This window comes from Lithobates pipiens, unplaced genomic scaffold, assembly GCF_037356315.1.
Source record: "Lithobates pipiens isolate NorthernLeopardFrog02 unplaced genomic scaffold, aLitPip1_a1.2 Scaffold_8, whole genome shotgun sequence".
Classification (NCBI taxonomy): domain Eukaryota; kingdom Metazoa; phylum Chordata; class Amphibia; order Anura; family Ranidae; genus Lithobates; species Lithobates pipiens.
Window position 1 is genome coordinate 568,508,103 of NW_027507903.1, and position 25,790 is coordinate 568,533,892.

Sequence of the window (25,790 nt, forward strand, 5' to 3'; positions counted from 1 at the left end):
TTCACACATGAATAATATCAGGATCACAGGAACTCACAGGGGAAGCTGAAGATCATCCAGCAACTAATGGCTTATGCTGCTAGCTTTAAATAGGCCACTGGGCACCAGAAATTGTCACGCATTGTGTACGCACATGCGTACTAGCACATGAAGTTTCTCGGCCGTTCTCGCTCTTCTGCACATTTGCATTGGCAAATATCTATGTGCCAATCTTCTGCAAACCATTCTCTGACAAAGACATCATCTTTTTTTTCCACACCTTTGAAAAAGCCCTTTTGAATTCCTCTGTGCTTTGTTCTTTCTGTGTGATGAAACTAAGGGAAGCATGTCACATAGATGGAAAATGCCTCTGTTGTTCCAGGATGAGTAGACATTGTATCTTGCAAGGTCTGTTGGATGCAGAGCTAAAGATTTTAGCTGGGTGGAATATGGTGGAAGGCAAAAAGCACTGAAAGCTTGATCTTCCGGTCAATTTTCCATCCATATGGTTTCCTACAAGACCTAAGGGATGAAGAGTAGTGTTTTTCATAGATTAAGGACCCCAAGGCTCACAAAATGGTTAGAGAGTAGTGCCCCGTGTGAGGATCGAACTCACGACCTTCAGATTATGAGACTGACGCGCTACCTGCTGCGCTAACGAGGCCAATTAGTGAAAGCGATATGTGTGTCATAGCTGGCCACCATACTTGGAAGCTGATGGCGGTGGCACATCTTTTTTTCCCTTTGGTTTTCTCTATTTTTCTCAAAACAAGGCAGCTAGTTTTCCCATATGGTCTAGCGGTTAGGATTCCTGGTTTTCACCCAGGCGGCCCGGGTTTGACTCCCGGTATGGGAAATGCAAGTCCTTTTAACGACCCGCACACTCCTAGTGCTGAAACCTCAAAAATGTTTTTCCATTGTAACCTCCAATCATTCCCTTGTTGTCAAAGTACCAAGGGTCAAAGCCAGGGATGCAGACAAGACAGGTCAAGCCGGGTCAGGACAGGAAATGAAATACTATCAGGAACACAGGAACTCACAGGGCAAGCTGAAGTTCATCCAGCAACTAATGGCTCATGCACGCGCTTTGGCGTACGTATATGCGCACTGGCACATGAATTTTCACACATGAATAATATCAGGATCACAGGAACTCACAGGGGAAGCTGAAGATCATCCAGCAACTAATGGCTTATGCTGCTAGCTTTAAATAGGCCACTGGGCACCAGAAATTGTCACGCATTGTGTGCGCTTTGGCGTACGCACATGCGTACTAGCACATGAAGTTTCTCGGCCGTTCTCGCTCTTCTGCACATTTGCATTGGCAAATATCTATGTGCCAATCTTCTGCAAACCATTCTCTGACAGAGACATCATCTTTTTTTTCCACACCTTTGAAAAAGCCCTTTTGAATTCCTCGGTGCTTTGTTCTTTCTGTGTGATGAAACTAAGGGAAGCATGTCACATAGATGGAAAATGCCTCTGTTGTTCCAGGATGAGTAGACATTGTATCTTGCAAGGTCTGTTGGATGCAGAGCTAAAGATTTTAGCTGGGTGGAATATGGTGGAAGGCAAAAGAGCACTGAAAGCTTGATCTTCCGGTCAATGTTCCATCCATATGGTTTCCTACAAGACCTAAGGGATGAAGAGTAGTGTTTTTCATAGATTAAGGACCCCAAGGCTCACAAAATGGTTAGAGAGTAGTGCCCCGTGTGAGGATCGAACTCACGACCTTCAGATTATGAGACTGACGCGCTACCTGCTGCGCTAACGAGGCCAATTAGTGAAAGTGATATGTGTGTCATAGCTGGCCACCATACTTGGAAGCTGATGGCGGTGGCACATCTTTTTTTCCCTTTGGTTTTCTCTATTTTTCTCAAAACAAGGCAGCTAGTTTTCCCATATGGTCTAGCGGTTAGGATTCCTGGTTTTCACCCAGGCGGCCCGGGTTCGACTCCCGGTATGGGAAATGCAAGTCCTTTTAACGACCCGCACACTCCTAGTGTTGAAACCTCAAAGCTGTTTTTCCATTGTAACCTCCAATCATTCCCTTGTTGTCAAAGTACCAAGGGTCAAAGCCAGGGATGCAGACAAGACAGGTCAAGCCGGGTCAGGACAGGAAATGAAATACTATCAGGAACACAGGAACTCACAGGGCAAGCTGAAGTTCATCCAGCAACTAATGGCTCATGCATGCGCTTTGGCGTACGTATATGCGCACTGGCACATGAATTTTCACACATGAATAATATCAGGATCACAGGAACTCACAGGGGAAGCTGAAGATCATCCAGCAACTAATGGCTTATGCTGCTAGCTTTAAATAGGCCACTGGGCACCAGAAATTGTCACGCATTGTGTACGCACATGCGTACTAGCACATGAAGTTTCTCGGCCGTTCTCGCTCTTCTGCACATTTGCATTGGCAAATATCTATGTGCCAATCTTCTGCAAACCATTCTCTGACAGAGACATCATCTTTTTTTTCCACACCTTTGAAAAAGCCCTTTTGAATTCCTCGGTGCTTTGTTCTTTCTGTGTGATGAAACTAAGGGAAGCATGTCACATAGATGGAAAATGCCTCTGTTGTTCCAGGATGAGTAGACATTGTATCTTGCAAGGTCTGTTGGATGCAGAGCTAAAGATTTTAGCTGGGTGGAATATGGTGGAAGGCAAAAGAGCACTGAAAGCTTGATCTTCCGGTCAATTTTCCATCCATATGGTTTCCTACAAGACCTAAGGGATGAAGAGTAGTGTTTTTCATAGATTAAGGACCCCAAGGCTCACAAAACGGTTAGAGAGTAGTGCCCCGTGTGAGGATCGAACTCACGACCTTCAGATTATGAGACTGACGCGCTACCTGCTGCGCTAACGAGGCCAATTAGTGAAAACGATATGTGTGTCATAGCTGGCCACCATACTTGGAAGCTGATGGCGGTGGCACATCTTTTTTTCCCTTTGGTTTTCTCTATTTTTCTCAAAACAAGGCAGCTAGTTTTCCCATATGGTCTAGCGGTTAGGATTCCTGGTTTTCACCCAGGCGGCCCGGGTTCGACTCCCGGTATGAGAAATGCAAGTCCTTTTAACGACCCGCACACTCCTAGTGCTGAAACCTCAAAGCTGTTTTTCCATTGTAACCTCCAATCATTCCCTTGTTGTCAAAGTACCAAGGGTCAAAGCCAGGGATGCAGACAAGACAGGTCAAGCCGGGTCAGGACAGGAAATCAAATACTATCAGGAACACAGGAACTCACAGGGCAAGCTGAAGTTCATCCAGCAACTAATGGCTCATGCACGCGCTTTGGCGTACGTATATGCGCACTGGCACATGAATTTTCACACATGAATAATATCAGGATCACAGAAACTCACAGGGGAAGCTGAAGATCATCCAGCAACTAATGGCTTATGCTGCTAGCTTTAAATAGGCCACTGGGCACCAGAAATTGTCACGCATTGTGTGCGCTTTGGCGTACGCACATGCGTACTAGCACATGAAGTTTCTCGGCCGTTCTCGCTCTTCTGCACATTTGCATTGGCAAATATCTATGTGCCAATCTTCTGCAAACCATTCTCTGACAAAGACATCATCTTTTTTTTCCACACCTTTGAAAAAGCCCTTTTGAATTCCTCTGTGCTTTGTTCTTTCTGTGTGATGAAACTAAGGGAAGCATGTCACATAGATGGAAAATGCCTCTGTTGTTCCAGGATGAGTAGACATTGTATCTTGCAAGGTCTGTTGGATGCAGAGCTAAAGATTTTAGCTGGGTGGAATATGGTGGAAGGCAAAAAGCACTGAAAGCTTGATCTTCCGGTCAATTTTCCATCCATATGGTTTCCTACAAGACCTAAGGGATGAAGAGTAGTGTTTTTCATAGATTAAGGACCCCAAGGCTCACAAAATGGTTAGAGAGTAGTGCCCCGTGTGAGGATCGAACTCACGACCTTCAGATTATGAGACTGACGCGCTACCTGCTGCGCTAACGAGGCCAATTAGTGAAAGCGATATGTGTGTCATAGCTGGCCACCATACTTGGAAGCTGATGGCGGTGGCACATCTTTTTTTCCCTTTGGTTTTCTCTATTTTTCTCAAAACAAGGCAGCTAGTTTTCCCATATGGTCTAGCGGTTAGGATTCCTGGTTTTCACCCAGGCGGCCCGGGTTTGACTCCCGGTATGGGAAATGCAAGTCCTTTTAACGACCCGCACACTCCTAGTGCTGAAACCTCAAAGCTGTTTTTCCATTGTAACCTCCAATCATTCCCTTGTTGTCAAAGTACCAAGGGTCAAAGCCAGGGATGCAGACAAGACAGGTCAAGCCGGGTCAGGACAGGAAATGAAATACTATCAGGAACACAGGAACTCACAGGGCAAGCTGAAGTTCATCCAGCAACTAATGGCTCATGCACGCGCTTTGGCGTACGTATATGCGCACTGGCACATGAATTTTCACACATGAATAATATCAGGATCACAGGAACTCACAGGGGAAGCTGAAGATCATCCAGCAACTAATGGCTTATGCTGCTAGCTTTAAATAGGCCACTGGGCACCAGAAATTGTCACGCATTGTGTGCGCTTTGGCGTACGCACATGCGTACTAGCACATGAAGTTTCTCGGCCGTTCTCGCTCTTCTGCACATTTGCATTGGCAAATATCTATGTGCCAATCTTCTGCAAACCATTCTCTGACAGAGACATCATCTTTTTTTTCCACACCTTTGAAAAAGCCCTTTTGAATTCCTCGGTGCTTTGTTCTTTCTGTGTGATGAAACTAAGGGAAGCATGTCACATAGATGGAAAATGCCTCTGTTGTTCCAGGATGAGTAGACATTGTATCTTGCAAGGTCTGTTGGATGCAGAGCTAAAGATTTTAGCTGGGTGGAATATGGTGGAAGGCAAAAGAGCACTGAAAGCTTGATCTTCCGGTCAATTTTCCATCCATATGGTTTCCTACAAGACCTAAGGGATGAAGAGTAGTGTTTTTCATAGATTAAGGACCCCAAGGCTCACAAAATGGTTAGAGAGTAGTGCCCCGTGTGAGGATCGAACTCACGACCTTCAGATTATGAGACTGACGCGCTACCTGCTGCGCTAATGAGGCCAATTAGTGAAAGCGATATGTGTGTCATAGCTGGCCACCATACTTGGAAGATGATGGCGGTGGCACATCTTTTTTTCCCTTTGGTTTTCTCTATTTTTCTCAAAACAAGGCAGCTAGTTTTCCCATATGGTCTAGCGGTTAGGATTCCTGGTTTTCACCCAGGCGGCCCGGGTTCGACTCCCGGTATGGGAAATGCAAGTCCTTTTAACGACCCGCACACTCCTAGTGCTGAAACCTCAAAGCTGTTTTTCCATTGTAACCTCCAATCATTCCCTTGTTGTCAAAGTACCAAGGGTCAAAGCCAGGGATGCAGACAAGACAGGTCAAGCCGGGTCAGGACAGGAAATGAAATACTATCAGGAACACAGGAACTCACAGGGCAAGCTGAAGTTCATCCAGCAACTAATGGCTCATGCACGCGCTTTGGCGTACGTATATGCGCACTGGCACATGAATTTTCACACATGAATAATATCAGGATCACAGGAACTCACAGGGGAAGCTGAAGATCATCCAGCAACTAATGGCTTATGCTGCTAGCTTTAAATAGGCCACTGGGCACCAGAAATTGTCACGCATTGTGTGCGCTTTGGCGTACGCACATGCGTACTAGCACATGAAGTTTCTCGGCCGTTCTCGCTCTTCTGCACATTTGCATTGGCAAATATCTATGTGCCAATCTTCTGCAAACCATTCTCTGACAGAGACATCATCTTTTTTTTCCACACCTTTGAAAAAGCCCTTTTGAATTCCTCGGTGCTTTGTTCTTTCTGTGTGATGAAACTAAGGGAAGCATGTCACATAGATGGAAAATGCCTCTGTTGTTCCAGGATGAGTAGACATTGTATCTTGCAAGGTCTGTTGGATGCAGAGCTAAAGATTTTAGCTGGGTGGAATATGGTGGAAGGCAAAAGAGCACTGAAAGCTTGATCTTCCGGTCAATTTTCCATCCATATGGTTTCCTACAAGACCTAAGGGATGAAGAGTAGTGATTTTCATAGATTAAGGACCCCAAGGCTCACAAAACGGTTAGAGAGTAGTGCCCCGTGTGAGGATCGAACTCACGACCTTCAGATTATGAGACTGACGCGCTACCTGCTGCGCTAACGAGGCCAATTAGTGAAAGGGATATGTGTGTCATAGCTGGCCACCATACTTGGAAGCTGATGGCGGTGGCACATCTTTTTTTCCCTTTGGTTTTCTCTATTTTTCTCAAAACAAGGCAGCTAGTTTTCCCATATGGTCTAGCGGTTAGGATTCCTGGTTTTCACCCAGGCGGCCCGGGTTCCACTCCCGGTATGGGAAATGCAAGTCCTTTTAACGACCCGCACACTCCTAGTGCTGAAACCTCAAAGCTGTTTTTCCATTGTAACCTCCAATCATTCCCTTGTTGTCAAAGTACCAAGGGTCAAAGCCAGGGATGCAGACAAGACAGGTCAAGCCGGGTCAGGACAGGAAATGAAATACTATCAGGAACACAGGAACTCACAGGGCAAGCTGAAGTTCATCCAGCAACTAATGGCTCATGCACGCGCTTTGGCGTACGTATATGCGCACTGGCACATGAATTTTCACACATGAATAATATCAGGATCACAGGAACTCACAGGGGAAGCTGAAGATCATCCAGCAACTAATGGCTTATGCTGCTAGCTTTAAATAGGCCACTGGGCACCAGAAATTGTCACGCATTGTGTACGCACATGCGTACTAGCACATGAAGTTTCTCGGCCGTTCTCGCTCTTCTGCACATTTGCATTGGCAAATATCTATGTGCCAATCTTCTGCAAACCATTCTCTGACAGAGACATCATCTTTTTTTTCCACACCTTTGAAAAAGCCCTTTTGAATTCCTCGGTGCTTTGTTCTTTCTGTGTGATGAAACTAAGGGAAGCATGTCACATAGATGGAAAATGCCTCTGTTGTTCCAGGATGAGTAGACATTGTATCTTGCAAGGTCTGTTGGATGCAGAGCTAAAGATTTTAGCTGGGTGGAATATGGTGGAAGGCAAAAGAGCACTGAAAGCTTGATCTTCCGGTCAATTTTCCATCCATATGGTTTCCTACAAGACCTAAGGGATGAAGAGTAGTGTTTTTCATAGATTAAGGACCCCAAGGCTCACAAAATGGTTAGAGTGTAGTGCCCCGTGTGAGGATCGAACTCACGACCTTCAGATTATGAGACTGACGCGCTACCTGCTGCGCTAACGAGGCCAATTAGTAAAAGCGATATGTGTGTCATAGCTGGCCACCATACTTGGAAGCTGATGGCGGTGGCACATCTTTTTTTCCCTTTGGTTTTCTCTATTTTTCTCAAAACAAGGCAGCTAGTTTTCCCATATGGTCTAGCGGTTAGGATTCCTGGTTTTCACCCAGGCGGCCCGGGTTCGACTCCCGGTATGGGAAATGCAAGTCCTTTTAACGACCCGCACACTCCTAGTGCTGAAACCTCAAAGCTGTTTTTCCATTGTAACCTCCAATCATTCCCTTGTTGTCAAAGTACCAAGGGTCAAAGCCAGGGATGCAGACAAGACAGGTCAAGCCGGGTCAGGACAGGAAATGAAATACTATCAGGAACACAGGAACTCACAGGGCAAGCTGAAGTTCATCCAGCAACTAATGGCTCATGCACGCGCTTTGGCGTACGTATATGCGCACTGGCACATGAATTTTCACACATGAATAATATCAGGATCACAGGAACTCACAGGGGAAGCTGAAGATCATCCAGCAACTAATGGCTTATGCTGCTAGCTTTAAATAGGCCACTGGGCACCAGAAATTGTCACGCATTGTGTGCGCTTTGGCGTACGCACATGCGTACTAGCACATGAAGTTTCTCGGCCGTTCTCGCTCTTCTGCACATTTGCATTGGCAAATATCTATGTGCCAATCTTCTGCAAACCATTCTCTGACAGAGACATCATCTTTTTTTTCCACACCTTTGAAAAAGCCCTTTTGAATTCCTCGGTGCTTTGTTCTTTCTGTGTGATGAAACTAAGGGAAGCATGTCACATAGATGGAAAATGCCTCTGTTGTTCCAGGATGAGTAGACATTGTATCTTGCAAGGTCTGTTGGATGCAGAGCTAAAGATTTTAGCTGGGTGGAATATGGTGGAAGGCAAAAGAGCACTGAAAGCTTGATCTTCCGGTCAATTTTCCATCCATATGGTTTCCTACAAGACCTAAGGGATGAAGAGTAGTGTTTTTCATAGATTAAGGACCCCAAGGCTCACAAAACGGTTAGAGAGTAGTGCCCCGTGTGAGGATCGAACTCACGACCTTCAGATTATGAGACTGACGCGCTACCTGCTGCGCTAACGAGGCCAATTAGTGAAAGTGATATGTGTGTCATAGCTGGCCACCATACTTGGAAGCTGATGGCGGTGGCACATCTTTTTTTCCCTTTGGTTTTCTCTATTTTTCTCAAAACAAGGCAGCTAGTTTTCCCATATGGTCTAGCGGTTAGGATTCCTGGTTTTCACCCAGGCGGCCCGGGTACGACTCCCGGTATGGGAAATGCAAGTCTTTTTAACGACCCGCACACTCCTAGTGCTGAAACCTCAAAGCTGTTTTTCCATTGTAACCTCCAATCATTCCCTTGTTGTCAAAGTACCAAGGGTCAAAGCCAGGGATGCAGACAAGACAGGTCAAGCCGGGTCAGGACAGGAAATGAAATACTATCAGGAACACAGGAACTCACAGGGCAAGCTGAAGTTCATCCAGCAACTAATGGCTCATGCACGCGCTTTGGCGTACGTATATGCGCACTGGCACATGAATTTTCACACATGAATAATATCAGGATCACAGGAACTCACAGGGGAAGCTGAAGATCATCCAGCAACTAATGGCTTATGCTGCTAGCTTTAAATAGGCCACTGGGCACCAGAAATTGTCACGCATTGTGTGCGCTTTGGCGTACGCACATGCGTACTAGCACATGAAGTTTCTCGGCCGTTCTCGCTCTTCTGCACATTTGCATTGGCAAATATCTATGTGCCAATCTTCTGCAAACCATTCTCTGACAGAGACATCATCTTTTTTTTCCACACCTTTGAAAAAGCCCTTTTGAATTCCTCGGTGCTTTGTTCTTTCTGTGTGATGAAACTAAGGGAAGCATGTCACATAGATGGAAAATGCCTCTGTTGTTCCAGGATGAGTAGACATTGTATCTTGCAAGGTCTGTTGGATGCAGAGCTAAAGATTTTAGCTGGGTGGAATATGGTGGAAGGCAAAAGAGCACTGAAAGCTTGATCTTCCGGTCAATTTTCCATCCATATGGTTTCCTACAAGACCTAAGGGATGAAGAGTAGTGTTTTTCATAGATTAAGGACCCCAAAACGGTTAGAGAGTAGTGCCCCGTGTGAGGATCGAACTCACGGCCTTCAGATTATGAGACTGACGCGCTACCTGCTGCGCTAACGAGGCCAATTAGTGAAAGTGATATGTGTGTCATAGCTGGCCACCATACTTGGAAGCTGATGGCGGTGGCACATCTTTTTTTCCCTTTGGTTTTCTCTATTTTTCTCAAAACAAGGCAGCTAGTTTTCCCATATGGTCTAGCGGTTAGGATTCCTGGTTTTCACCCAGGCGGCCCGGGTACGACTCCCGGTATGGGAAATGCAAGTCCTTTTAACGACCCGCACACTCCTAGTGCTGAAACCTCAAAGCTGTTTTTCCATTGTAACCTCCAATCATTCCCTTGTTGTCAAAGTACCAAGGGTCAAAGCCAGGGATGCAGACAAGACAGGTCAAGCCGGGTCAGGACAGGAAATGAAATACTATCAGGAACACAGGAACTCACAGGGCAAGCTGAAGTTCATCCAGCAACTAATGGCTCATGCACGCGCTTTGGCGTACGTATATGCGCACTGGCACATGAATTTTCACACATGAATAATATCAGGATCACAGGAACTCACAGGGGAAGCTGAAGATCATCCAGCAACTAATGGCTTATGCTGCTAGCTTTAAATAGGCCACTGGGCACCAGAAATTGTCACGCATTGTGTGCGCTTTGGCGTACGCACATGCGTACTAGCACATGAAGTTTCTCGGCCGTTCTCGCTCTTCTGCACATTTGCATTGGCAAATATCTATGTGCCAATCTTCTGCAAACCATTCTCTGACAGAGACATCATCTTTTTTTTCCCACACCTTTGAAAAAGCCCTTTTGAATTCCTCGGTGCTTTGTTCTTTCTGTGTGATGAAACTAAGGGAAGCATGTCACATAGATGGAAAATGCCTCTGTTGTTCCAGGATGAGTAGACATTGTATCTTGCAAGGTCTGTTGGATGCAGAGCTAAAGATTTTAGCTGGGTGGAATATGGTGGAAGGCAAAAGAGCACTGAAAGCTTGATCTTCCGGTCAATTTTCCATCCATATGGTTTCCTACAAGACCTAAGGGATGAAAAGTAGTGTTTTTCATAGATTAAGGACCCCAAGGCTCACAAAACAGTTAGAGAGTAGTGCCCCGTGTGAGGATCGAACTCACGACCTTCAGATTATGAGACTGACGCGCTACCTGCTGCGCTAACGAGGCCAATTAGTGAAAGTGATATGTGTGTCATAGCTGGCCACCATACTTGGAAGCTGATGGCGGTGGCACATCTTTTTTTCCCTTTGGTTTTCTCTATTTTTCTCAAAACAAGGCAGCTAGTTTTCCCATATGGTCTAGCGGTTAGGATTCCTGGTTTTCACCCAGGCGGCCCGGGTTCCACTACCGGTATGGGAAATGCAAGTCCTTTTAACGACCCGCACACTCCTAGTGCTGAAACCTCAAAGCTGTTTTTCCATTGTAACCTCCAATCATTCCCTTGTTGTCAAAGTACCAAGGGTCAAAGCCAGGGATGCAGACAAGACAGGTCAAGCCGGGTCAGGACAGGAAATGAAATACTATCAGGAACACAGGAACTCACAGGGCAAGCTGAAGTTCATCCAGCAACTAATGGCTCATGTACGCGCTTTGGCGTACGTATATGCGCACTGGCACATGAATTTTCACACATGAATAATATCAGGATCACAGGAACTCACAGGGGAAGCTGAAGATCATCCAGCAACTAATGGCTTATGCTGCTAGCTTTAAATAGGCCACTGGGCACCAGAAATTGTCACGCATTGTGTGCGCTTTGGCGTACGCACATGCGTACTAGCACATGAAGTTTCTTGGCCGTTCTCGCTCTTCTGCACATTTGCATTGGCAAATATCTATGTGCCAATCTTCTGCAAACCATTCTCTGACAGAGACATCATCTTTTTTTTCCACACCTTTGAAAAAGCCCTTTTGAATTCCTCGGTGCTTTGTTCTTTCTGTGTGATGAAACTAAGGGAAGCATGTCACATAGATGGAAAATGCCTCTGTTGTTCCAGGATGAGTAGACATTGTATCTTGCAAGGTCTGTTGGATGCAGAGCTAAAGATTTTAGCTGGGTGGAATATGGTGGAAGGCAAAAGAGCACTGAAAGCTTGATCTTCCGGTCAATTTTCCATCCATATGGTTTCCTACAAGACCTAAGGGATGAAGAGTAGTGTTTCTCATAGATTAAGGACCCCAAGGCTCACAAAACGGTTAGAGAGTAGTGCCCCGTGTGAGGATCGAACTCACGACCTTCAGATTATGAGACTGACGCGCTACCTGCTGCGCTAACGAGGCCAATTAGTGAAAGTGATATGTGTGTCATAGCTGGCCACCATACTTGGAAGCTGATGGCGGTGGCACATCTTTTTTTTCCCTTTGGTTTTCTCTATTTTTCTCAAAACAAGGCAGCTAGTTTTCCCATATGGTCTAGCGGTTAGGATTCCTGGTTTTCACCCAGGCGGCCCGGGTTCCACTCCCGGTATGGGAAATGCAAGTCCTTTTAACGACCCGCACACTCCTAGTGCTGAAACCTCAAAGCTGTTTTTCCATTGTAACCTCCAATCATTCCCTTGTTGTCAAAGTACCAAGGGTCAAAGCCAGGGATGCAGACAAGACAGGTCAAGCCGGGTCAGGACAGGAAATGAAATACTATCAGGAACACAGGAACTCACAGGGCAAGCTGAAGTTCATCCAGCAACTAATGGCTCATGCACGCGCTTTGGCGTACGTATATGCGCACTGGCACATGAATTTTCACACATGAATAATATCAGGATCACAGGAACTCACAGGGGAAGCTGAAGATCATCCAGCAACTAATGGCTTATGCTGCTAGCTTTAAATAGGCCACTGGGCACCAGAAATTGTCACGCATTGTGTGCGCTTTGGCGTACGCACATGCGTACTAGCACATGAAGTTTCTCGGCCGTTCTCACTCTTCTGCACATTTGCATTGGCAAATATCTATGTGCCAATCTTCTGCAAACCATTCTCTGACAGAGACATCATCTTTTTTTTCCACACCTTTGAAAAAGCCCTTTTGAATTCCTCGGTGCTTTGTTCTTTCTGTGTGATGAAACTAAGGGAAGCATGTCACATAGATGGAAAATGCCTCTGTTGTTCCAGGATGAGTAGACATTGTATCTTGCAAGGTCTGTTGGATGCAGAGCTAAAGATTTTAGCTGGGTGGAATATGGTGGAAGGCAAAAGAGCACTGAAAGCTTGATCTTCCGGTCAATGTTCCATCCATATGGTTTCCTACAAGACCTAAGGGATGAAGAGTAGTGTTTTTCATAGATTAAGGACCCCAAGGCTCACAAAATGGTTAGAGAGTAGCGCCCCGTGTGAGGATCGAACTCATGACCTTCAGATTATGAGACTGACGCGCTACCTGCTGCGCTAACGAGGCCAATTAGTGAAAGTAATATGTGTGTCATAGCTGGCCACCATACTTGGAAGCTGATGGCGGTGGCACATCTTTTTTTCCCTTTGGTTTTCTCTATTTTTCTCAAAACAATGCAGCTAGTTTTCCCATATGGTCTAGCGGTTAGGATTCCTGGTTTTCACCCAGGCGGCCCGGGTTCGACTCCCGGTATGGGAAATGCAAGTCCTTTTAACGACCCGCACACTCCTAGTGCTGAAACCTCAAATCTGTTTTTCCATTGTAACCTCCAATCATTCCCTTGTTGTCAAAGTACCAAGGGTCAAAGCCAGGGATGCAGACAAGACAGGTCAAGCCGGGTCAGGACAGGAAATGAAATACTATCAGGAACACAGGAACTCACAGGGCAAGCTGAAGTTCATCCAGCAACTAATGGCTCATGCACGCGCTTTGGCGTACGTATATGCGCACTGGCACATGAATTTTCACACATGAATAATATCAGGATCACAGGAACTCACAGGGGAAGCTGAAGATCATCCAGCAACTAATGGCTTATGCTGCTAGCTTTAAATAGGCCACTGGGCACCAGAAATTGTCACGCATTGTGTACGCTTTGGCGTACGCACATGCGTACTAGCACATGAAGTTTCTCGGCCGTTCTCGCTCTTCTGCACATTTGCATTGGCAAATATCTATGTGCCAATCTTCTGCAAACCATTCTCTGACAGAGACATCATCTTTTTTTTCCACACCTTTGAACAAGCCCTTTTGAATTCCTCGGTGCTTTGTTCTTTCTGTGTGATGAAACTAAGGGAAGCATGTCACATAGATGGAAAATGCCTCTGTTGTTCCAGGATGAGTAGACATTGTATCTTGCAAGGTCTGTTGGATGCAGAGCTAAAGATTTTAGCTGGGTGGAATATGGTGGAAGGCAAAAGAGCACTGAAAGCTTGATCTTGCGGTCAATTTTCCATCCATATGGTTTCCTACAAGACCTAAGGGATGAAGAGTAGTGTTTTTCATAGATTAAGGACCCCAAGGCTCACAAAATGGTTAGAGAGTAGTGCCCCGTGTGAGGATCGAACTCACGACCTTCAGATTATGAGACTGACGCGCTACCTGCTGCGCTAACGAGGCCAATTAGTGAAAGTGATATGTGTGTCATAGCTGGCCACCATACTTGGAAGCTGATGGCGGTGGCACATCTTTTTTTCCCTTTGGTTTTCTCTATTTTTCTCAAAACAAGGTAGCTAGTTTTCCCATATGGTCTAGCGTTTAGGATTCCTGGTTTTTACCCAGGCGGCCCGGGTTCGACTCCCGGTATGGGAAATGCAAGTCCTTTTAACGACCCGCACACTCCTAGTGCTGAAACCTCAAAGCTGTTTTTCCATTGTAACCTCCAATCATTCCCTTGTTGTCAAAGTACCAAGGGTCAAAGCCAGGGATGCAGACAAGACAGGTCAAGCCGGGTCAGGACAGGAAATGAAATACTATCAGGAACACAGGAACTCACAGGGCAAGCTGAAGTTCATCCAGCAACTAATGGCTCATGCACGCGCTTTGGCGTACGTATATGCGCACTGGCACATGAATTTTCACACATGAATAATATCAGGATCACAGGAACTCACAGGGGAAGCTGAAGATCATCCAGCAACTAATGGCTTATGCTGCTAGCTTTAAATAGGCCACTGGGCACCATAAATTGTCACGCATTGTGTACGCTTTGGCGTACGCACATGCGTACTAGCACATGAAGTTTCTCGGCCGTTCTCGCTCTGCTGCACATTTGCATTGGCAAATATCTATGTGCCAATCTTCTGCAAACCATTCTCTGACAGAGACATCATCTTTTTTTTCCACACCTTTGAAAAAGCCCTTTTGAATTCCTCGGTGCTTTGTTCTTTCTGTGTGATGAAACTAAGGGAAGCATGTCACATAGATGGAAAATGCCTCTGTTGTTCCAGGATGAGTAGACATTGTATCTTGCAAGGTCTGTTGGATGCAGAGCTAAAGATTTTAGCTGGGTGGAATATGGTGGAAGGCAAAAGAGCACTGAAAGCTTGATCTTCCGGTCAATTTTCCATCCATATGGTTTCCTACAAGACCTAAGGGATGAAGAGTAGTGTTTTTCATAGATTAAGGACCCCAAGGCTCACAAAATGGTTAGAGAGTAGTGCCCCGTGTGAGGATCGAACTCACGACCTTCAGATTATGAGACTGACGCGCTACCTGCTGCGCTAACGAGGCCAATTAGTGAAAGTGATATGTGTGTCATAGCTAGCCACCATACTTGGAAGCTGATGGCGGTGGCACATCTTTTTTTCCCTTTGGTTTTCTCTATTTTTCTCAAAACAAGGCAGCTAGTTTTCCCATATGGTCTAGCGTTTAGGATTCCTGGTTTTCACCCAGGCGGCCCGGGTTCGACTCCCGGTATGGGAAATGCAAGTCCTTTTAACGACCCGCACACTCCTAGTGCTGAAACCTCAAAGCTGTTTTTCCATTGTAACCTCCAATCATTCCCTTGTTGTCAAAGTACCAAGGGTCAAAGCCAGGGATGCAGACAAGACAGGTCAAGCCGGGTCAGGACAGGAAATCAAATACTATCAGGAACACAGGAACTCACAGGGCAAGCTGAAGTTCATCCAGCAACTAATGGCTCATGCACGCGCTTTGGCGTACGTATATGCGCACTGGCACATGAATTTTCACACATGAATAATATCAGGATCACAGGAACTCACAGGGGAAGCTGAAGATCATCCAGCAACTAATGGCTTATGCTGCTAGCTTTAAATAGGCCACTGGGCACCAGAAATTGTCACGCATTGTGTGCGCTTTGGCGTACGCACATGCGTACTAGCACATGAAGTTTCTCGGCCGTTCTCGCTCTTCTGCACATTTGCATTGGCAAATATCTATGTGCCAATCTTCTGCAAACCATTCTCTGACAGAGACATCATCTTTTTTTTCCACACCTTTGAAAAAGCCCTTTTGAATTCCTCGGTGCTTTGTTCTTTCTGTGTGATGAAACTAAGGGAAGCATGTCACATTGATGGAAAATGCCTCTGTTGTTCCAGGATGAGTAGACATTGTATCTTGCAAGGTCTGTTGGATGCAGAGCTATAAATTTTAGCTGGGTGGAATATGGTGGAAGGCAAAAGAGCACTGAAAGCTTGATCTTCCGGTCAATGTTCCATCCATATGGTTTCCTACAAGACCTAAGGGATGAAGAGTAGTGTTTTTCATAGATTAAGGACCCCAAGGCTCACAAAATGGTTAGAGAGTAGTGCCCCGTGTGAGGATCTAACTCACGACCTTCAGATTATGAGACTGACACGCTACCTGCTGCGCTAACGATGCCAATTAGTGAAAGTGATATGTGTGTCATAGCTGGCCACCATACTTGGAAGCTGATGGCGGTGGCACATCTTTTTTTCCCTTTGGTTTTCTCTATTTTTCTCAAAACAAGGCATCTAGTTTTCCCATATGGTCTAGCGTTTAGGATTCCTGGTTTTTACCCAGGCGTCCCGGGTTCGACTCCCGGTATGGGAAATGCAAGTCCTTTTAACGACCCGCACACTCCTAGTGCTGAAACCTCAAAGCTGTTTTTCCATTGTAACCTCCAATCATTCCCTTGTTGTCAAAGTACCAAGGGTCAAAGCCAGGGATGCAGACAAGACAGGTCAAGCCGGGTCAGGACAGGAAATGAAATACTATCAGGAACACAGGAACTCACAGGGCAAGCTGAAGTTCATCCAGCAACTAATGGCTCATGCACGCGCTTTGGCGTACGTATATGCGCACTGGCACATGAATTTTCACACATGAATAATATCAGGATCACAGGAACTCACAGGGGAAGCTGAAGATCATCCAGCAACTAATGGCTTATGCTGCTAGCTTTAAATAGGCCACTGGGCACCATAAATTGTCACGCATTGTGTACGCTTTGGCGTACGCACATGCGTACTAGCACATGAAGTTTCTCGGCCGTTCTCGCTCTTCTGCACATTTGCATTGGCAAATATCTATGTGCCAATCTTCTGCAAACCATTCTCTGACAGAGACATCATCTTTTTTTTCCACACCTTTGAAAAAGCCCTTTTGAATTCCTCGGTGCTTTGTTCTTTCTGTGTGATGAAACTAAGGGAAGCATGTCACATAGATGGAAAATGCCTCTGTTGTTCCAGGATGAGTAGACATTGTATCTTGCAAGGTCTGTTGGATGCAGAGCTAAAGATTTTAGCTGGGTGGAATATGGTGGAAGGCAAAAGAGCACTGAAAGCTTGATCTTCCGGTCAATTTTCCATCCATATGGTTTCCTACAAGACCTAAGGGATGAAGAGTAGTGTTTTTCATAGATTAAGGACCCCAAGGCTCACAAAATGGTTAGAGAGTAGTGCCCCGTGTGAGGATCGAACTCAAGACCTTCAGATTATGAGACTGACGCGCTACCTGCTGCGCTAACGAGGCCAATTAGTGAAAGTGATATGTGTGTCATAGCTGGCCACCATACTTGGAAGCTGATGGCGGTGGCACATCTTTTTTTCCCTTTGGTTTTCTCTATTTTTCTCAAAACAAGGCAGCTAGTTTTCCCATATGGTCTAGCGTTTAGGATTCCTGGTTTTCACCCAGGCGGCCCGGGTTCGACTCCCGGTATGGGAAATGCAAGTCCTTTTAACGACCCGCACACTCCTAGTGCTGAAACCTCAAAGCTGTTTTTCCATTGTAACCTCCAATCATTCCCTTGTTGTCAAAGTACCAAGGGTCAAAGCCAGGGATGCAGACAAGACAGGTCAAGCCGGGTCAGGACAGGAAATCAAATACTATCAGGAACACAGGAACTCACAGGGCAAGCTGAAGTTCATCCAGCAACTAATGGCTCATGCACGCGCTTTGGCGTACGTATATGCGCACTGGCACATGAATTTTCACACATGAATAATATCAGGATCACAGGAACTCACAGGGGAAGCTGAAGATCATCCAGCAACTAATGGCTTATGCTGCTAGCTTTAAATAGGCCACTGGGCACCAGAAATTGTCACGCATTGTGTGCGCTTTGGCGTACGCACATGCGTACTAGCACATGAAGTTTCTCGGCCGTTCTCGCTCTTCTGCACATTTGCATTGGCAAATATCTATGTGCCAATCTTCTGCAAACCATTCTCTGACAGAGACATCATCTTTTTTTTCCACACCTTTGAAAAAGCCCTTTTGAATTCCTCGGTGCTTTGTTCTTTCTGTGTGATGAAACTAAGGGAAGCATGTCACATTGATGGAAAATGCCTCTGTTGTTCCAGGATGAGTAGACATTGTATCTTGCAAGGTCTGTTGGATGCAGAGCTATAAATTTTAGCTGGGTGGAATATGGTGGAAGGCAAAAGAGCACTGAAAGCTTGATCTTCCGGTCAATGTTCCATCCATATGGTTTCCTACAAGACCTAAGGGATGAAGAGTAGTGTTTTTCATAGATTAAGGACCCCAAGGCTCACAAAATGGTTAGAGAGTAGTGCCCCGTGTGAGGATCTAACTCACGACCTTCAGATTATGAGACTGACACGCTACCTGCTGCGCTAACGATGCCAATTAGTGAAAGTGATATGTGTGTCATAGCTGGCCACCATACTTGGAAGCTGATGGCGGTGGCACATCTTTTTTTCTCTTTGGTTTTCTCTATTTTTCTCAAAACAAGGCATCTAGTTTTCCCATATGGTCTAGCGGTTAGGTTTCCTGGGTTTCACCCAGGCGGCCCGGGTTCCACTCCCGGTATGGGAAATGCAAGTCCTTTTAACGACCCGCACACTCCTAGTGCTGAAACCTCAAAGCTGTTTTTCCATTGTAACCTCCAATCATTCCCTTGTTGTCAAAGTACCAAGGGTCAAAGCCAGGGATGCAGACAAGACAGGTCAAGCCGGGTCAGGACAGGAAATGAAATACTATCAGGAACACAGGAACTCACAGGGCAAGCTGAAGTTCATCCAGCAACTAATGGCTCATGCACGCGCTTTGGCGTACGTATATGCGCACTGGCACATGAATTTTCACACATGAATAATATCAGGATCACAGGAACTCACAGGGGAAGCTGAAGATCATCCAGCAACTAATGGCTTATGCTGCTAGCTTTAAATAGGCCACTGGGCACCAGAAATTGTCACGCATTGTGTGCGCTTTGGCGTACGCACATGCGTACTAGCACATGAAGTTTCTCGGCCGTTCTCGCTCTTCTGCACATTTGCATTGGCAAATATCTATGTGCCAATCTTCTGCAAACCATTCTCTGACAGAGACATCATCTTTTTTTTCCACACCTTTGAAAAAGCCCTTTTGAATTCCTCGGTGCTTTGTTCTTTCTGTGTGATGAAACTAAGGGAAGCATGTCACATAGATGGAAAATGCCTCTGTTGTTCCAGGATGAGTAGACATTGTATCTTGCAAGGTCTGTTGGATGCAGAGCTAAAGATTTTAGCTGGGTGGAATATGGTGGAAGGCAAAAGAGCACTGAAAGCTTGATCTTCCGGTCAATTTTCCATCCATATGGTTTCCTACAAGACCTAAGGGATGAAGAGTAGTGTTTTTCATAGATTAAGGACCCCAAGGCTCACAAAATGGTTAGAGAGTAGTGCCCCGTGTGAGGATCGAACTCACGACCTTCAGATTATGAGACTGACGCGCTACCTGCTGCGCTAACGAGGTCAATTAGTGAAAGTGATATGTGTGTCATAGCTGGCCACCATACTTGGAAGCTGATGGCGGTGGCACATCTTTTTTTCCCTTTGGTTTTCTCTATTTTTCTCAAAACAAGGCATCTAGTTTTCCCATATGGTCTAGCGGTTAGGTTTCCTGGGTTTCACCCAGGCGGCCCGGGTTCCACTCCCGGTATGGGAAATGCAAGTCCTTTTAACGACCCGCACACTCCTAGTGCTGAAACCTCAAAGCTTTTTTTCCATTGTAACCTCCAATCATTCCCTTGTTGTCAAAGTACCAAGGGTCAAAGCCAGGGATGCAGACAAGACAGGTCAAGCCGGGTCAGGACAGGAAATGAAATACTATCAGGAACACAGGAACTCACAGGGCAAGCTGAAGTTCATCCAGCAACTAATGGCTCATGCACGCGCTTTGGCGTACGTATATGCGCACTGGCACATGAATTTTCACACATGAATAATATCAGGATCACAGGAACTCACAGGGGAAGCTGAAGATCATCCAGCAACTAATGGCTTATGCTGCTAGCTTTAAATAGGCCACTGGGCACCAGAAATTGTCACGCATTGTGTGCGCTTTGGCGTACGCACATGCGTACTAGCACATGAAGTTTCTCGGCCGTTCTCGCTCTTCTGCACATTTGCATTGGCAAATATCTATGTGCCAATCTTCTGCAAACCATTCTCTGACAGAGACATCATCTTTTTTTTCCACACCTTTGAAAAAGCCCTTTTGAATTCCTCGGTGCTTTGTTCTTTCTGTGTGATGAAACTAAGGGAAGCATGTCACATAGATGGAAAATGCCTCTGTTGTTCCAGGATGAGTAGACATTGTATCTTGCAAGGTCTGTTGGATGCAGAGCTAAAGATTTTAGCTGGGTGGAATATGGTGGAAGGCAAAAGAGCACTGAAAGCTTGATCTTCCGGTCAATTTTCCATCCATATGGTTTCCTACAAGACCTAAGGGATGAAGAGTAGTGTTTTTCATAGATTAAGGACCCCAAGGCTCACAAAACAGTTAGAGAGTAGTGCCCCGTGTGAGGATCGAACTCACGACCTTCAGATTATGAGACTGACGCGCTACCTGCTGCGCTAACGAGGCCAATTAGTGAAAGTGATATGTGTGTCATAGCTGGCCACCATACTTGGAAGCTGATGGCGGTGGCACATCTTTTTTTCCCTTTGGTTTTCTCTATTTTTCTCAAAACAAGGCAGCTAGTTTTCCCATATGGTCTAGCGGTTAGGATTCCTGGTTTTCACCCAGGCGGCCCGGGTTCCACTCCCGGTATGGGAAATGCAAGTCCTTTTAACGACCCGCACACTCCTAGTGCTGAAACCTCAAAGCTGTTTTTCCATTGTAACCTCCAATCATTCCCTTGTTGTCAAAGTACCAAGGGTCAAAGCCAGGGATGCAGACAAGACAGGTCAAGCCGGGTCAGGACAGGAAATGAAATACTATCAGGAACACAGGAACTCACAGGGCAAGCTGAAGTTCATCCAGCAACTAATGGCTCATGCACGCGCTTTGGCGTACGTATATGCGCACTGGCACATGAATTTTCACACATGAATAATATCAGGATCACAGGAACTCACAGGGGAAGCTGAAGATCATCCAGCAACTAATGGCTTATGCTGCTAGCTTTAAATAGGCCACTGGGCACCAGAAATTGTCACGCATTGTGTGCGCTTTGGCGTACGCACATGCGTACTAGCACATGAAGTTTCTCGGCCGTTCTCGCTCTTCTGCACATTTGCATTGGCAAATATCTATGTGCCAATCTTCTGCAAACCATTCTCTGACAGAGACATCATCTTTTTTTTCCACACCTTTGAAAAAGCCCTTTTGAATTCCTCGGTGCTTTGTTCTTTCTGTGTGATGAAACTAAGGGAAGCATGTCACATAGATGGAAAATGCCTCTGTTGTTCCAGGATGAGTAGACATTGTATCTTGCAAGGTCTGTTGGATGCAGAGCTAAAGATTTTAGCTGGGTGGAATATGGTGGAAGGCAAAAGAGCACTGAAAGCTTGATCTTCCGGTCAATTTTCCATCCATATGGTTTCCTACAAGACCTAAGGGATGAAGAGTAGTGTTTTTCATAGATTAAGGACCCCAAGGCTCACAAAATGGTTAGAGAGTAGTGCCCCGTGTGAGGATCGAACTCACGACCTTCAGATTATGAGACTGACGCGCTACCTGCTGCGCTAACGAGGTCAATTAGTGAAAGTGATATGTGTGTCATAGCTGGCCACCATACTTGGAAGCTGATGGCGGTGGCACATCTTTTTTTCCCTTTGGTTTTCTCTATTTTTCTCAAAACAAGGCATCTAGTTTTCCCATATGGTCTAGCGGTTAGGTTTCCTGGGTTTCACCCAGGCGGCCCGGGTTCCACTCCCGGTATGGGAAATGCAAGTCCTTTTAACGACCCGCACACTCCTAGTGCTGAAACCTCAAAGCTTTTTTTCCATTGTAACCTCCAATCATTCCCTTGTTGTCAAAGTACCAAGGGTCAAAGCCAGGGATGCAGACAAGACAGGTCAAGCCGGGTCAGGACAGGAAATGAAATACTATCAGGAACACAGGAACTCACAGGGCAAGCTGAAGTTCATCCAGCAACTAATGGCTCATGCACGCGCTTTGGCGTACGTATATGCGCACTGGCACATGAATTTTCACACATGAATAATATCAGGATCACAGGAACTCACAGGGGAAGCTGAAGATCATCCAGCAACTAATGGCTTATGCTGCTAGCTTTAAATAGGCCACTGGGCACCAGAAATTGTCACGCATTGTGTGCGCTTTGGCGTACGCACATGCGTACTAGCACATGAAGTTTCTCGGCCGTTCTCGCTCTTCTGCACATTTGCATTGGCAAATATCTATGTGCCAATCTTCTGCAAACCATTCTCTGACAGAGACATCATCTTTTTTTTCCACACCTTTGAAAAAGCCCTTTTGAATTCCTCGGTGCTTTGTTCTTTCTGTGTGATGAAACTAAGGGAAGCATGTCACATAGATGGAAAATGCCTCTGTTGTTCCAGGATGAGTAGACATTGTATCTTGCAAGGTCTGTTGGATGCAGAGCTAAAGATTTTAGCTGGGTGGAATATGGTGGAAGGCAAAAGAGCACTGAAAGCTTGATCTTCCGGTCAATTTTCCATCCATATGGTTTCCTACAAGACCTAAGGGATGAAGAGTAGTGTTTTTCATAGATTAAGGACCCCAAGGCTCACAAAACAGTTAGAGAGTAGTGCCCCGTGTGAGGATCGAACTCACGACCTTCAGATTATGAGACTGACGCGCTACCTGCTGCGCTAACGAGGCCAATTAGTGAAAGTGATATGTGTGTCATAGCTGGCCACCATACTTGGAAGCTGATGGCGGTGGCACATCTTTTTTTCCCTTTGGTTTTCTCTATTTTTCTCAAAACAAGGCAGCTAGTTTTCCCATATGGTCTAGCGGTTAGGATTCCTGGTTTTCACCCAGGCGGCCCGGGTTCCACTCCCGGTATGGGAAATGCAAGTCCTTTTAACGACCCGCACACTCCTAGTGCTGAAACCTCAAAGCTGTTTTTCCATTGTAACCTCCAATCATTCCCTTGTTGTCAAAGTACCAAGGGTCAAAGCCAGGGATGCAGACAAGACAGGTCAAGCCGGGTCAGGACAGGAAATGAAATACTATCAGGAACACAGGAACTCACAGGGCAAGCTGAAGTTCATCCAGCAACTAATGGCTCATGCACGCGCTTTGGCGTACGTATATGCGCACTGGCACATGAATTTTCACACATGAATAATATCAGGATCACAGGAACTCACAGGGGAAGCTGAAGATCATCCAGCAACTAATGGCTTATGCTGCTAGCTTTAAATAGGCCACTGGGCACCAGAAATTGTCACGCATTGTGTGCGCTTTGGCGTACGCACATGCGTACTAGCACATGAAGTTTCTCGGCCGTTCTCGCTCTTCTGCACATTTGCATTGGCAAATATCTATGTGCCAATCTTCTGCAAACCATTCTCTGACAGAGACATCATCTTTTTTTTCCACACCTTTGAAAAAGCCCTTTTGAATTCCTCGGTGCTTTGTTCTTTCTGTGTGATGAAACTAAGGGAAGCATGTCACATAGATGGAAAATGCCTCTGTTGTTCCAGGATGAGTAGACATTGTATCTTGCAAGGTCTGTTGGATGCAGAGCTAAAGATTTTAGCTGGGTGGAATATGGTGGAAGGCAAAAGAGCACTGAAAGCTTGATTTTCCGGTCAATTTTCCATCCATATGGTTTCCTACAAGACCTAAGGGATGAAGAGTAGTGTTTTTCATAGATTAAGGACCCCAAGGCTCACAAAATGGTTAGAGAGTAGTGCCCCGTGTGAGGATCGAACTCACGACCTTCAGATTATGAGACTGACGCGCTACCTGCTGCGCTAACGAGGCCAATTAGTGAAAGTGATATGTGTGTCATAGCTGGCCACCATACTTGGAAGCTGATGGCGGTGGCACATCTTTTTTTCCCTTTGGTTTTCTCTATTTTTCTCAAAACAAGGCAGCTAGTTTTCCCATATGGTCTAGCGGTTAGGATTTCTGGTTTTCACCCAGGCGGCCTGGGTTCGACTCCCGGTATGGGAAATGCGAGTCCTTTTAACGACCCGCACACTCCTAGTGCTGAAACCTCAAAAATGTTTTTCCATTGTAACCTCCAATCATTCCCTTGTTGTCAAAGTACCAAGGGTCAAAGCCAGGGATGCAGACAAGACAGGTCAAGCCGGGTCAGGACAGGAAATGAAATACTATCAGGAACACAGGAACTCACAGGGCAAGCTGAAGTTCATCCAGCAACTAATGGCTCATGCACGCGCTTTGGCGTACGTATATGCGCACTGGCACATGAATTTTCACACATGAATAATATCAGGATCACAGGAACTCACAGGGGAAGCTGAAGATCATCCAGCAACTAATGGCTTATGCTGCTAGCTTTAAATAGGCCACTGGGCACCAGAAATTGTCACGCATTGTGTGCGCTTTGGCGTACGCACATGCGTACTAGCACATGAAGTTTCTCGGCCGTTCTCGCTCTTCTGCACATTTGCATTGGCAAATATCTATGTGCCAATCTTCTGCAAACCATTCTCTGACAGAGACATCATCTTTTTTTTCCACACCTTTGAAAAAGCCCTTTTGAATTCCTCGGTGCTTTGTTCTTTCTGTGTGATGAAACTAAGGGAAGCATGTCACATAGATGGAAAATGCCTCTGTTGTTCCAGGATGAGTAGACATTGTATCTTGCAAGGTCTGTTGGATGCAGAGCTAAAGATTTTAGCTGGGTGGAATATGGTGGAAGGCAAAAGAGCACTGAAAGCTTGATCTTCCGGTCAATGTTCCATCCATATGGTTTCCTACAAGACCTAAGGGATGAAGAGTAGTGTTTTTCATAGATTAAGGACCCCAAGGCTCACAAAATGGTTAGAGAGTAGTGCCCCGTGTGAGGATCGAACTCACGACCTTCAGATTATGAGACTGACGCGCTACCTGCTGCGCTAACGAGGCCAATTAGTGAAAGTGATATGTGTGTCATAGCTGGCCACCATACTTGGAAGCTGATGGCGGTGGCACATCTTTTTTTCCCTTTGGTTTTCTCTATTTTTCTCAAAACAAGGCAGCTAGTTTTCCCATATGGTCTAGCGGTTAGGATTCCTGGTTTTCACCCAGGCGGCCCGGGTTCGACTCCCAGTATGGGAAATGCAAGTCCTTTTAACGACCCGCACACTCCTAGTGCTGAAACCTCAAAGCTGTTTTTCCATTGTAACCTCCAATCATTCCCTTGTTGTCAAAGTACCAAGGGTCAAAGCCAGGGATGCAGACAAGACAGGTCAAGCCGGGTCAGGACAGGAAATGAAATACTATCAGGAACACAGGAACTCACAGGGCAAGCTGAAGTTCATCCAGCAACTAATGGCTCATGCACGCGCTTTGGCGTACGTATATGCGCACTGGCACATGAATTTTCACACATGAATAATATCAGGATCACAGGAACTCACAGGGGAAGCTGAAGATCATCCAGCAACTAATGGCTTATGCTGCTAGCTTTAAATAGGCCACTGGGCACCAGAAATTGTCACGCATTGTGTGCGCTTTGGCGTACGCACATGCGTACTAGCACATGAAGTTTCTCGGCCGTTCTCGCTCTTCTGCACATTTGCATTGGCAAATATCTATGTGCCAATCTTCTGCAAACCA

General features: G+C 45.8%; 20 non-coding genes across 20 annotated transcripts; 4 read left to right on the plus strand and 16 right to left on the minus strand.

The window, feature by feature from the left end:
* Positions 1 to 570: 570 nt before the first annotated feature.
* On the minus strand, positions 571 to 643 carry TRNAM-CAU (transfer RNA methionine (anticodon CAU)). Its single transcript has one exon. It is a non-coding gene; the product is annotated as a tRNA-Met (tRNA).
* Positions 644 to 1,683: 1,040 nt separating this feature from the next.
* On the minus strand, positions 1,684 to 1,756 carry TRNAM-CAU (transfer RNA methionine (anticodon CAU)). Its single transcript has one exon. It is a non-coding gene; the product is annotated as a tRNA-Met (tRNA).
* A 120-nt stretch (positions 1,757 to 1,876) lies between these two features.
* Positions 1,877 to 1,948, plus strand: TRNAE-UUC (transfer RNA glutamic acid (anticodon UUC)). Its single transcript has one exon. It is a non-coding gene; the product is annotated as a tRNA-Glu (tRNA).
* An 836-nt stretch (positions 1,949 to 2,784) lies between these two features.
* On the minus strand, positions 2,785 to 2,857 carry TRNAM-CAU (transfer RNA methionine (anticodon CAU)). The gene has a single exon. It is a non-coding gene; the product is annotated as a tRNA-Met (tRNA).
* A 1,039-nt stretch (positions 2,858 to 3,896) lies between these two features.
* Positions 3,897 to 3,969, minus strand: TRNAM-CAU (transfer RNA methionine (anticodon CAU)). The gene has a single exon. It is a non-coding gene; the product is annotated as a tRNA-Met (tRNA).
* Positions 3,970 to 5,202: 1,233 nt separating this feature from the next.
* TRNAE-UUC (transfer RNA glutamic acid (anticodon UUC)) lies at positions 5,203 to 5,274 on the plus strand. The gene has a single exon. It is a non-coding gene; the product is annotated as a tRNA-Glu (tRNA).
* An 848-nt stretch (positions 5,275 to 6,122) lies between these two features.
* Positions 6,123 to 6,195, minus strand: TRNAM-CAU (transfer RNA methionine (anticodon CAU)). Its single transcript has one exon. It is a non-coding gene; the product is annotated as a tRNA-Met (tRNA).
* A 1,028-nt stretch (positions 6,196 to 7,223) lies between these two features.
* Positions 7,224 to 7,296, minus strand: TRNAM-CAU (transfer RNA methionine (anticodon CAU)). Its single transcript has one exon. It is a non-coding gene; the product is annotated as a tRNA-Met (tRNA).
* A 120-nt stretch (positions 7,297 to 7,416) lies between these two features.
* On the plus strand, positions 7,417 to 7,488 carry TRNAE-UUC (transfer RNA glutamic acid (anticodon UUC)). The gene has a single exon. It is a non-coding gene; the product is annotated as a tRNA-Glu (tRNA).
* An 848-nt stretch (positions 7,489 to 8,336) lies between these two features.
* Positions 8,337 to 8,409, minus strand: TRNAM-CAU (transfer RNA methionine (anticodon CAU)). The gene has a single exon. It is a non-coding gene; the product is annotated as a tRNA-Met (tRNA).
* Positions 8,410 to 9,440: 1,031 nt separating this feature from the next.
* On the minus strand, positions 9,441 to 9,513 carry TRNAM-CAU (transfer RNA methionine (anticodon CAU)). Its single transcript has one exon. It is a non-coding gene; the product is annotated as a tRNA-Met (tRNA).
* A 1,041-nt stretch (positions 9,514 to 10,554) lies between these two features.
* On the minus strand, positions 10,555 to 10,627 carry TRNAM-CAU (transfer RNA methionine (anticodon CAU)). Its single transcript has one exon. It is a non-coding gene; the product is annotated as a tRNA-Met (tRNA).
* A 1,040-nt stretch (positions 10,628 to 11,667) lies between these two features.
* TRNAM-CAU (transfer RNA methionine (anticodon CAU)) lies at positions 11,668 to 11,740 on the minus strand. The gene has a single exon. It is a non-coding gene; the product is annotated as a tRNA-Met (tRNA).
* A 1,234-nt stretch (positions 11,741 to 12,974) lies between these two features.
* On the plus strand, positions 12,975 to 13,046 carry TRNAE-UUC (transfer RNA glutamic acid (anticodon UUC)). Its single transcript has one exon. It is a non-coding gene; the product is annotated as a tRNA-Glu (tRNA).
* An 848-nt stretch (positions 13,047 to 13,894) lies between these two features.
* On the minus strand, positions 13,895 to 13,967 carry TRNAM-CAU (transfer RNA methionine (anticodon CAU)). Its single transcript has one exon. It is a non-coding gene; the product is annotated as a tRNA-Met (tRNA).
* A 1,040-nt stretch (positions 13,968 to 15,007) lies between these two features.
* TRNAM-CAU (transfer RNA methionine (anticodon CAU)) lies at positions 15,008 to 15,080 on the minus strand. Its single transcript has one exon. It is a non-coding gene; the product is annotated as a tRNA-Met (tRNA).
* A 5,492-nt stretch (positions 15,081 to 20,572) lies between these two features.
* TRNAM-CAU (transfer RNA methionine (anticodon CAU)) lies at positions 20,573 to 20,645 on the minus strand. Its single transcript has one exon. It is a non-coding gene; the product is annotated as a tRNA-Met (tRNA).
* A 2,153-nt stretch (positions 20,646 to 22,798) lies between these two features.
* TRNAM-CAU (transfer RNA methionine (anticodon CAU)) lies at positions 22,799 to 22,871 on the minus strand. Its single transcript has one exon. It is a non-coding gene; the product is annotated as a tRNA-Met (tRNA).
* A 1,040-nt stretch (positions 22,872 to 23,911) lies between these two features.
* TRNAM-CAU (transfer RNA methionine (anticodon CAU)) lies at positions 23,912 to 23,984 on the minus strand. Its single transcript has one exon. It is a non-coding gene; the product is annotated as a tRNA-Met (tRNA).
* A 1,040-nt stretch (positions 23,985 to 25,024) lies between these two features.
* On the minus strand, positions 25,025 to 25,097 carry TRNAM-CAU (transfer RNA methionine (anticodon CAU)). Its single transcript has one exon. It is a non-coding gene; the product is annotated as a tRNA-Met (tRNA).
* Between the last annotated feature and the right edge of the window lie 693 nt (positions 25,098 to 25,790).